We start from the raw sequence: 11,307 nt of genomic DNA, 5'->3' as shown, positions 1-11,307 counted from the left end.
TTGTGCAAAAATTATTTTAAGGATTTGGACATTCTTTTTAAATCTCTCTACAGTTATTTTACTACAAGAAATTTTGTACTTCTGTAAAGTTCACAGTATTCACTGGCCTTCCTCCTGACTGTAGGTGCTGGGGATGTCTAACATTAGCACATCACGCTATAATAAAAATGTGTGAGGACACTGGCTGTCAGAACACTAATTTGAAAATTGTATCTTACCCTGTTGGTACACATGAATTAATTTAGACAAAAGATTAACTACAGGCTATGCATTAGCCATTCACTTACTAGTCAATGAGCAAATTGACAAAAATGATATATTTTTATATTAACTTAAGTTACCTACTTAACCTACTTAAGTCAGATCTCCATCATCTTCAAGTTACTACAACAGCATCCTACCTAGTATTCTCCTCTAATCTTAACCCACTTCACGTTCATACAGTTCCCAGCATGACCTTACCAAAATAGACTTTTCCTTCACATATGTAATTAAATGAAAGTAATGGCATAATTCTTTCTACAAGCTAAATGCTTGCGACAAATTGTCCATTTTCTTTGCCTTCCATTCTGCTTAGCAAATAAACTGTGCCTTTTTGTGCTTTGTCTTTTTATTTCTTCTATTAAGCAACTCGATATGGCACAGTGGTTCAGCAGAAAGACTCTTGAGCAAAAATATCTGACTCCAAATCTTGATTCCAGAACTTTTTAGTTATGTAATACCGAGAAAACTAATTAATGTCTCCACACTAATTCTCCCATTTATAAACTGAGAATAATAATAGCACCTAATGCATATATTTTATGAGCATTAATTAAGTTACATGCACTTAAAATAAACCCTGGCACATAGTGAGTACTTTATTCATATCAGCTAACATTGCTACAGCCTTTTTATTGTATTCTGTACTATTTCACTGGCCTTGCTCCAGTCAGATCTCCATCATCTTCAAGCTACTATAACAGCTTCCTACCTAGTATCTTCCTCTAAACGTAACCTATTTCAAGTTCATACACAGTTTCCAGCATGACCTTACCAGAAACAAAGCTAGTTATATCATTCTCCTGATTAAAATTCTTCAGTTTTCTCCATCTTCCTCAAGAGGAGGTCAAAATTATTTTTGTATTTATGTCCCTCTGTGAGTTGACAGCTTCTTGTTCCTTTAGCTTCATCTATTTCTACTTGTTCCTGAACTTTATGTTTTAGCCATATGGAATAATTTGTATCTCCTTAAACATATTCTCATTCTTTCTCTGAGAATGTATGTCTTTGCACATTATACTTAATCTGCCTGTTAGACTTACTCTTTAACAGTAAAATTCAATTCATCCTTCCAAACCCAGTTATTGAAAAAAATGTTACTAACTTTCCCCATCTATATTTTATGTGTTCTATGACCTGAATATCAATGCATTTTTACTTGTTCAAAGCATTTTTATATCGCGCTGAAATTGTGTATTTGTTTCTCAACATTGTTTGTGAGCTATCTCATGGTTATTCTGTATTTTGTCTTATAATTTTCAGAATCTACCACTGTAGCAGTCTGAACATAGGAGGCCCTTCATGTGTTTGTTAGGAGTGATGCAGTTATTTAAATCGTTTGCTTTCTTGCATCGTGGTAAAACCTGTGAAGTATGAGACTAACCAATTGGTATAAACAACTAATTATGGAAGGTACAAATTAACAGTAAGGATTAACAGAATCTAGACCCTGGAGTGTGGGTTGGGAGATGGTACTTGAATTGAAGTTACACATTAATTAACCCTTGCTATATGCTACACAAGAGAAAGAAAAAAAAAACCTTAAGCAATTTAGAAATACAATTATGACTATAGTCAATTGAGAAGTACAACTACAATTATATACTTCTTTCAAAAACCCATTACTGTACATCCTTATTTCTCTCTTGAACAGATGGTTACTTTCCCCCCTTTAACGAGATGAATGGTGTGCTGTCATTTTAACTAGCATCTCAAAGATATTCACAATCCTTTAAATAGCTATTGGAAGCTATGACCAAATGCCTTCGTAACAACATTTTATATTTTAGAAAAACAATTCACACAAATGTTGAGAAAACTAATACTACAGACTAAGACATTAGAAATAAGATCTTGTCCTTTGTAAGAACTGAATTGTGAGAAGGAGAGGAACACTCAGCAGTCGGCAGTACTCCAATATCCTCCCACGTTCAAACTGTTTGACTATTTCTATGAGCAATTTCAATGACTCCCTTTGAGATTCGTCTTGAGATCAGGAGGAAAACAAGAGTCTGTAACCAAAGGTAGGAGACATTAGGACTAAGATGGCATATCTTGAACTGGGGAAACAGAGACATGGATTTTTAATTATAAACTAATTAAAGGCTACTTAAATGTGGTGCTCACAGCATAAGTTACATGATTTGTGCAGTAAATACTTAAAATCTTGTAAGTGGTTTATAGTGTTTAAATAGGGAGACAGATATAAACATCTTTGCATTTGTTGAGATTATAATATAAACTGAAGGTCTGTTTTTTATGTAGACCAATTTCTTCATCATAATAACTCTTGTATTGTGGACAATAAGTTATGTAAACTTTATGCTATTTTAAAAGCTACTACATCACCACCTTTTTGCCTAGATTTTGGCTGAATTACCGATTACTTTCTTCATGAATGATTCCTAACAAAACAACTAAATGGGGAATATGAACTGTGTTTTGGCTTTTGATAAGTATAGACAAATTACCATTAAGAAACTCTGTTTTTTTGCTTACATGTTCTTGTTATTCACAGTTTATAATATCAGCATATGCACCGTGTATCTCACTATAACTTCATCAATAAAATCATTTTTAATATTTTGATTAGAAAATATTACCCTATTGCTTAAATTACCCATTTCAGTAGAGAGAATATCTTTGTGTTTGCAACATATGCTTTTGAATTTGTTTTCCTTCAGATATTTTCATTTCAGAGTTCACAATATTTGCAGTTCAACAATATTGCAGAAGAAAAACTTGTTAGAACAGAAAATCTACTACTGGATTGAGTATATATTTAGTAAAAGTTTCAATTTACACAAATACATACATTTTTGATTAGCAGAAAGCATAAAGGAAAAGTAATAGAGATTACTTCCAGATAATTTTTATTTTCTTTACACTATTTTGTGTTTTCAGTGCATGTACAAAGAGTATCTTACTTTTTACAACTAATCAAGACAGTTATTTTTATTAAAGCATAATTTATATCATGAGGTAAATAGCTACATGCACTTAAAGTGTACAATTTGATGGGTTTTGACAAATACACACACCCATAAAACCATTATCGGTAACAGAGTAAAAATATTCACCATCTCCAGAAGTCAACTTGTGCCCCTTGCAATCTCGTTTCCAGCTCTGGCTCCTAGATCTCTTTTATTTTATTGTATACAAGTTCGTATTTTATAAAAAATGAATATAAATGCAAACATATGGTTTAAACTCTTTTTCTGTTTTTTCACTCAGTGAAAGCATGAACATTGGAATAAAATGGTCCTCAGCTGAACAACAGCCAGTTCTCTTATTAATGTGTAACCTAAGGTGAATGTTTTGGGGCTTAAATTACCTTACCTATAAAATGGTGATACTATGCTAATTTTGAAAGGCAATTTGAATATAAGAAACATACAAAAAATGTAATACATCATTGGGGATATGGTAAATGTTGAATGATGTTGTCTGCTTAGTAAATGTTAGTCTTTTTTTGTCTATATTCATTACCAGGTTTACATTTTCATCTAGTATCTTTTTTGAGGATAGATTTGACTTCTGGATAAGAAATTCACTTCTCCTTCTTGCTCCCATTATTTTGACCCAAGGACCATGCTCAATGAAGGTGGAATTCACTGAAAGACTTTCTAGATAAGTCTATGGATGTTCTATTTCTTCCCCGTGTTAGGATTTTCCAAAGAACCAGTAGGATGGAGATATATATAGATATAGTTAATAGAAATAAAAATATATACACAGAGATCTATAGATACAAATATTAAAGGAGATTTGTTATTATGAAGAGTTGGCTCACGTGATTATGGATACTGAGAAGTCCTACAATATGCCATGTCTACGCTGGGGACCAGTGAAAGCTTCTGGTGTGATTCAAGCTGAGTCTGAGGCCTGAGAACCAGGGTATTTGCTGGTGTAAATCACAGTCTTAGAACCATAAAAGGTAAGAGGTCTCAGTTAAATCAGTGAGGCAGAGGAAAAGAGGCAAATTCTTCCTTCCTCTTCCCTTTGTCCTATCCAGGATCTGAAGGGCTTAGATGATGCTCACACTGGGAAGGCAACTTACTGATCCCACCAAATCAAATGCCAAATTCTTCCAGAAACACCCACACAGACATACCTCAAAATTATGTTTAATCTGGGCACTCCATGGCCAGTCAAACTGACACATAAAATTGACTACCACATTCCCTAACTGTGTCTTCATTTCATTAATTGTTCCCAACTGAACTGTTTTCACTAATTTATTTTTGTCCCTTAAGGAGAAGTATTTACAAACACAACCATTTTCAACTATCAAAAATCTCTTTAAAATAGACGGCTTATGTGATGCACCTAGGAATGGAGAGGACAAAGCGGCAGACTGGAAGCTGTGAACTGGATCGACATCAAGGACTCCTCACTAAGACCAACTAGTCAGCAGCAAAGAAGGTAACGGAGCCCTCCGTATGGTACCCTCCCTTCAGGAGACTACCCCCACTGGAGAGCAGGTCTACTCATTACACTTCCACTGCAGCCATCAGCATTTCATTCTTACTGGAATGACACCTGTCCAGATAGTGTGTGTCTTTCCTGTATGCAGTGCCTTTGGGAACACCACACTCCCAAGGCTTTACAATATGTTTCATTTACTGACATGAAATAGTGTATTGCCTCAGACAGCAAAACACATTTTTTAGTGAAGGAGGTATGAGAGTGAACACATGGCCATGAGATCTGCTTTGAAATTACTGTGTTGTCTAGAAGTAGACAACCTGGTGGAGATTTGGAATTACCTATAGAAGGGTTGGGGCCAGCCTGGGTTAGGTACTTCCCCCAATGGTGTTACATGGTATATTTATTGAGCCAAAGACCAGCATATGTTGCTTCATTCCCAAATGCTAGGAGAGATGTGTCTAGCAAACAAAGTTAGAATTGAACTTCCCACCATCACACCCAGAAATCTCCTGTGGAGTTTGTCCTTTCTATACTCATTACTCAGGGATGATGGGATATCAGCATTAGATCTCAGGAGCAGGATGCTCCCACCAGTGGGTAGAGCAAGGATTACTGAACCGAATACCACTGCAGTCAGGGTGTTCGGGCTTCTCATGCCAGCAAACTATACATACAGAAACTGTTGTTGCTACTTAATCTTACTGCAGAGTGTAGTTCTAAGATTCACACAGAGATCTTCTGGGGCTTCTACTCAATGGTGATACCTATGAACAGGAATTGCAGCAACTATAGCCTGACAAGGAGAAGAGGGAGGGCTTGGACTACTTGATCACTATAGAGTGTGTTATACCACCAGGTAAGTCACCCAGTTGCAGTGTTTGCCACAGGTGAGGAAAATTTAGAAAGGGTGGTGAAGAAGACAGATAATGAATCCTTGTCTTGGGACAAGGTAAAGCAGTGGTCGCTAACCTCCATATTCCTCATTTTTAGAGACAACAGGTGAACTCCACATTGAAGAGTGACTGCCAAAGTAGATTAAAAGAAGCAAGAAGAGGGGTGTTCTGTGGAGGAAAGCTTTGAGACACATTAGGCTTCCTAATTGCTCCTGGAGGTCAGAAGTAATGGCTTTTTGAAGTAAGAAAGTCTGTTCATACATCTGGCTCAGTTATTCTTCAGCATATTAAGGCCACCACTGTTTTTCAGTGAAGTCTTTTTCTGATATATTGCTACTTGCTCTTTTGCAAGCCCTCACTAAGAAGATGCATATGAACAATTCACAAACTTCCCAGCAAATTATCCACAGTTTGTCTGTCACACTCATGCTCTCCTGAATGTGTACACACCCTCTTCAAGTCTGATCTAGAACAACATGCAGGACTTGTCAGTGGAAAGCTGCTTTGATCACTGGGTGCATCGATTAATTCCAACTCACTGTGGCACACATGAATTAGCCTAAATAATGAGTCTAGCTCCTTCTGTTGGTGACTGTAGAAAATGATAATATGTAATGTTAAATTATCTAAATAAAGAGGAAAATTGTTTAATTTTATTTTTTCTTCTAGTTTTGAACAAACCATTCAGTAATGGCAATTTAGGTCATTACTGCTAACTATCAGAGTTGACCACTTCATGACAAGGACTTCATGAGATTTATAAGGCATGAGATTATGTATTCATGAGAGAATGTGACTGGAAGCCATCAGGAATTATATGCAATAACTGAAAAATAATGAGAAATGCATTTATTAGTTCAGAAAACCAGTTTATAAAACTTACTGACTAAAGTGTTTTGATAGGTGGTAGAAATTATAGGTAGAGATTTAATAGCATTTCCAAATTTAGCCAGAGCACAATCCTCTCTTTAATGTCTTATTAATGTACTCCAGCATTTTGAGACCAATGTATAAGAGAAAGAAGATATGTTTTATTTGAATTAGTTGGACAGTTTTATATTAACTTAATGTCAGGAGTACATGCAACTAGCTACAATATGATATAAGAAAGATTTTCCATTAACCTACTGAACTGAAATTATTAGTTTGAAATTTCTAATGATAGAGTTACCATAGGCTTCTAATAATAAAAAAAAAGGAAAAAGGGAACATCAGAAGTGAAAGTGAAATAATTAACTGAAAATTCATGGAACTATTCACAAAAACTGCATACCAACCATCTCCTTCCCACTTCTTATGCTTCTGGTTTAAGGAGAGAAGATTTCATCCTTGTATCAATAATGAATCCCTTCACAGGGATCTAAATCACAGCTACTCTTGCCTTCTCGGTAATCTCTCACTGTCAAATAGTACCTGTTTCTGCTGTAGATTCTTACTCTTTCTCTCTACAATATTCATGAAAAGAGCACTGAAAGTTTTCTTTGGAAAGAAGGTCATGTTCTATTCTTTCCTTCCTCATCACAACCACTTCCGTAGGTCTTCTCTTTACCACCCTTGCACTACCCAGCCACTGGGACACAGTTTGTTCCTGTCACTTCAATGACACGACTCTAACTAATTCAATTCATTTCTGAAAATATATATTAAATGCTTACTCTCTGGCAGACAGTGATAGGGCTGGTGAATGCAACTGTGAACAAGACAGCAAGTAAAGAACAGAGGATAAACAAGCACATACTAAGAGTGATAAGTTTTAAAGAGACGCGGTTTGGTGTTGCATGAAACAAATGTGTTTATGTTTTTAATGGATGACAAGCCAGTCACATCTGAGGGAAAAAAACATCCCTGGAAAAGGCACGGGCATGACCAAAACCCTGGTGACAAAAGAGTTTGCTGTGGTCTTGGAAATTATTAAAAAAAAAAAAAAAGAAGGCCAGTAGGAATTGTCTAGTGAGTAAGGAGAGTGCAAGTGAAGAGGTTGAGGTGGTAGTCAGGCTCTAGGTCATGAATATCTTATAAGCCCTGGCAGGAAGCTAGGGTTATTGGATTTGTAAAGAAGAGTCATTGAAATTGTTTAAGCAGGGAAGAGATCCTATGTGTTGAATGGGATGCAGGGGTGCAGGGGGTAAGGGTAGAAATGGGGAGATTTGGAGAGGTCTAGGTAAGGTAGTGGTAATGGTAGTTTGAACTGGGATAATGGTAGGCTATGTCAGAGAAAGGGCGAGATGCAGACATATTTTGGAAGTAGAAAGGCCTGATTTGTTAAAGTACAAGAACTTAGAAAGTAGAGAAAGGTGGCATCAAAGAGGGCACCTAGATTTCTGACTTTAGTAAGTGAATGTGTGATGACAAATAGATGATGACAATTCAGGTGCCTTGTAAATATGGGAGCTGGGGAGGAAAGAAGTCAATTTTGTGGAGTTCCCCTTTTCATTTGAGCTCACAGTTATTTGACCCAGTTAATGACTCTCTCTCTCTCTTTCAAACATGTTCCTCATTTAGAGGAACATACAATGCTTCTTTTTTTCTTTATCTAACCTGTCAGGATGTCATTAGTGGTGTTCTTTTGACAGTTCTTTTCTCTTTCCAAGAGCTCTACATTTTGGAGTTTCAAAACATTCTGTCCCAGAATTTTTTTCTTCTTATCTTATACTCTTTGTTATACTACATCTCTCCTATACAGTTTACATGCTGACAGATCCCAAACATACATCCCTTAGACATCTGTTTTAAATCACAGACTCATCTCAACTATCTCCTTAATAGCCCTATTTTGTTACCTCAGAGCCCTCAATGCCAATTCATTCAAAGCAGACCTCATAATCTTCCCTTGACCTAGAATAAATCATCATATTTCTAGATGTTTATGTCAGAAAACTACAAGCTATCTTTTATTTCTGTTTTCCAGACATCCTCCTAAGCGCCCAATAAAATAACTTACTCAAAAATGTTTGTCAAACTCTGTCACGAATGGTGACTTTAATGACAAATGAATCACAATTGCAATTTAATCATTGTTTATGTAATTGTCAGCATAGTGTCCACCTTTTCTGATATGTTATAAACTCAAATAGGGCAGAAAATATAATTGATTTTCATTATTTGTATCTCTGTGCTTGGAATATTGACCAGCTATACCAATGAGCCTCAATTAATTATTAAATAAGTGGATGTTTCACATTCAGAATAATCTACAACCAGATCAGATTCAGTACAGTGATGAAGTATGCACAAACTCATCACAGTGCAGTCAACTATTTAAATAAATATATGGGCAACATTTTGATGTTATATAATTTATTACCGCAAGACGCCTAATGTGATACAAAATATAAACTATTTCTTAACTTAGTCTATTTAAATTTTTGTAAAAATTACTGAAGTTTCAAATCTATATTGATAGTTGACAGTAAGTGTTATATTATTCTCACTATAACATTCAAATATTTATTTTAGTATACTAGTTACTTGTTTGCTCTAAATTTTGTCAAGAGGAACATTGTTTCATAATCAAAGAAAGTGGGCTGATGAAATCTAGTAACTATTACTTTTAGGCATTGGAAAACACTAGTGTTCATCCTTCAATTTACCTAAGGCTTCACTTATTTTTTAGATATTGACTTGACTACATTACAGATTTTTTCAGTATTTCCACAGCTTATCTCTTGTAATACATAGTAACATTCTGAGACTTGGTATGTGTTAACTCTTGATGATGGGTAAGAAATTTTAGAAATTCTCATGAAATGCAAATGGATTAAGATGCTATGAAATAATGTACATAAATAGTTTCTTTACCTAAGTTATTGGGTTCTAAAATTCCACCATAATGTAGTCTGATTTCTTATTAGTTTTTATATACAAAAATATAAATTTTAATATAAAAATTGAGGTCATCCAATATCATAATTCCTAGTGCTATTCCATGGTTTAATTCTATGCTGGTTATAAGAAAATCATCTGAGGAACTTTATGAAAATATATATTCTAATTAACAGGTTGAGAAAAGTGCCAACATTGTTTTTTTAAGTTTTAGCATAAAGCTCCTAAAGGGATTCTCAAGAGCACTTGGCTCATCCAGGTTTAAGTATCAATAATAGCATTTATAGGTCACAAACTAGCCACCAGTGGACTGAATCCAACTCAGAGAAATTACTTCCTTAGACTATGGAATGTTTTCAGATATTTTGAATCAACACATAATATTCACATTTACAGCTTCTTTTGAAAAGAGAAAAATCTGATGAAAGAATCTGCATTACTGAATAACAGCAATGCACTAGAACAGTTAGCAACTACCACCTTTAGATAACATTATTTATTCTTTCATTATTTTATTTGAACTAATATTTATAGTCCATTCTGCATAATATTCCTTTAGTTGTTCAGGAAATTAAACAAAATAGACAAAATTCCCACAACTACTGGAACTAGAACTTCTGTGGGAAAATGAAAATATGTATGTTCTGTTTGGTTTCAGAGCATCACTATCATTCACCCTGTCTCCAGGATACCACAGTGTCTTTTTGCCATTTATCACCACACTTGCACATCAATGTTTTAAAAAGTAAAGACAATTTCTCTCTTCCCTTTTTATTTTTATATTAGTTAAAGCAGGGCTAGTTTCTGTGAGAAAAGAAACAAACTCTTCAGTGGATTAATGCAAAATAATTTGATTTCTCTTTTACATTACAGTTCAGTATGTGTGTTCTTCCAGTGATGACTTGGGAACTCATTTTCCTTTTGTCTTGTCACTTTTAGGTCCTCTAAGACTTCAAGATCATCTGTTACCATGTAGTGGAAGGAAAAAGAAAGAGTGAACACAGTATATACACTTGATGATTCTGCAACAAGGGCATTCTATGACCTAGAAGGGATGCACACCATTTCTTCTGACATTACTTTGGTGATAGCAAGTCTCATTGCCACCCAGATGCATGAGGGGCGGGGAAATGAAGTCCCTGCCTGGCAGGTCCTCCAATTCCATAGTATGGAAGAGAGAATAAGAGTACTTGCTGGACAGAGAGCTTCTGTCAAACTATCAAAATATAAAAATTGGAAGCTGTACCTAGAAGGGCTGCACAGTTCCAGAAAGCGAGACAGAACATTTTTCTTTCATTTTCTTCTTTTCAATATGCAAATGAAGAGAGGCTGGATGGAAACCTCTACCTTGAGGATGTCATACATCTGCGATATATTCTTCGTACCCACAGGCAATTGAGTTTGCTTCCGATCTAACCCAAACCTTGCTTTTAGGGAGAGAAAAATGATCATAGAAGGGAGTAAGATTTTCCTAAGGCCATAGAACGAATTAACAGCAGAACCAGGAAAAGTCATGAAATAAGTCTATTAACTTCAACTTGAGTCTTATTTCTATTACTCTATTTTTTCTCTATTTTACTCCTTGCTACCATTATATAGCTACATAAAATATGTAGAAAGTTATATACAAGCCTATACATACATTCTTTTTCTACTTATATGTTAACACATATTTATTTTTATCTTCACAGTATTTCTCTTCTGGTAAGAGTACTTTGTGAAACTTCACATCCTATTTTCCATCCTTATTTTGAAGCAACATTTGCTGTACCTCACTGTCATGGCCACAGGACTGATTTGACCAGCTATTCTGAGACGTTCTTACTTGAGAATTCTTGGGATTTTTGTAATTTGAATGAAGAGCTTTGGGAGAAGGGAGTAGTGGATACATAACTTGAGG

At 35.2% G+C, this 11,307-nt stretch overlaps 1 long non-coding RNA gene across 1 annotated transcript; it reads left to right on the top strand.

The window, feature by feature from the left end:
* Positions 1-2,140: 2,140 nt before the first annotated feature.
* Positions 2,141-10,725, top strand: LOC118967999 (uncharacterized). The gene is made up of 5 exons (XR_005055377.2): positions 2,141-2,285; positions 3,496-3,570; positions 4,573-4,686; positions 5,683-5,826; positions 10,347-10,725. It is a non-coding gene; the product is annotated as an uncharacterized lncRNA (long non-coding RNA).
* The last annotated feature ends 582 nt before the right edge of the window (positions 10,726-11,307 follow it).

Source organism: Manis javanica, chromosome 4 (genome assembly GCF_040802235.1).
Source record: "Manis javanica isolate MJ-LG chromosome 4, MJ_LKY, whole genome shotgun sequence".
Taxonomy (NCBI): domain Eukaryota; kingdom Metazoa; phylum Chordata; class Mammalia; order Pholidota; family Manidae; genus Manis; species Manis javanica.
The sequence above is the reverse complement of the archived record's forward strand: the minus strand, read 5'-3'. Positions and strand labels throughout refer to the sequence as shown.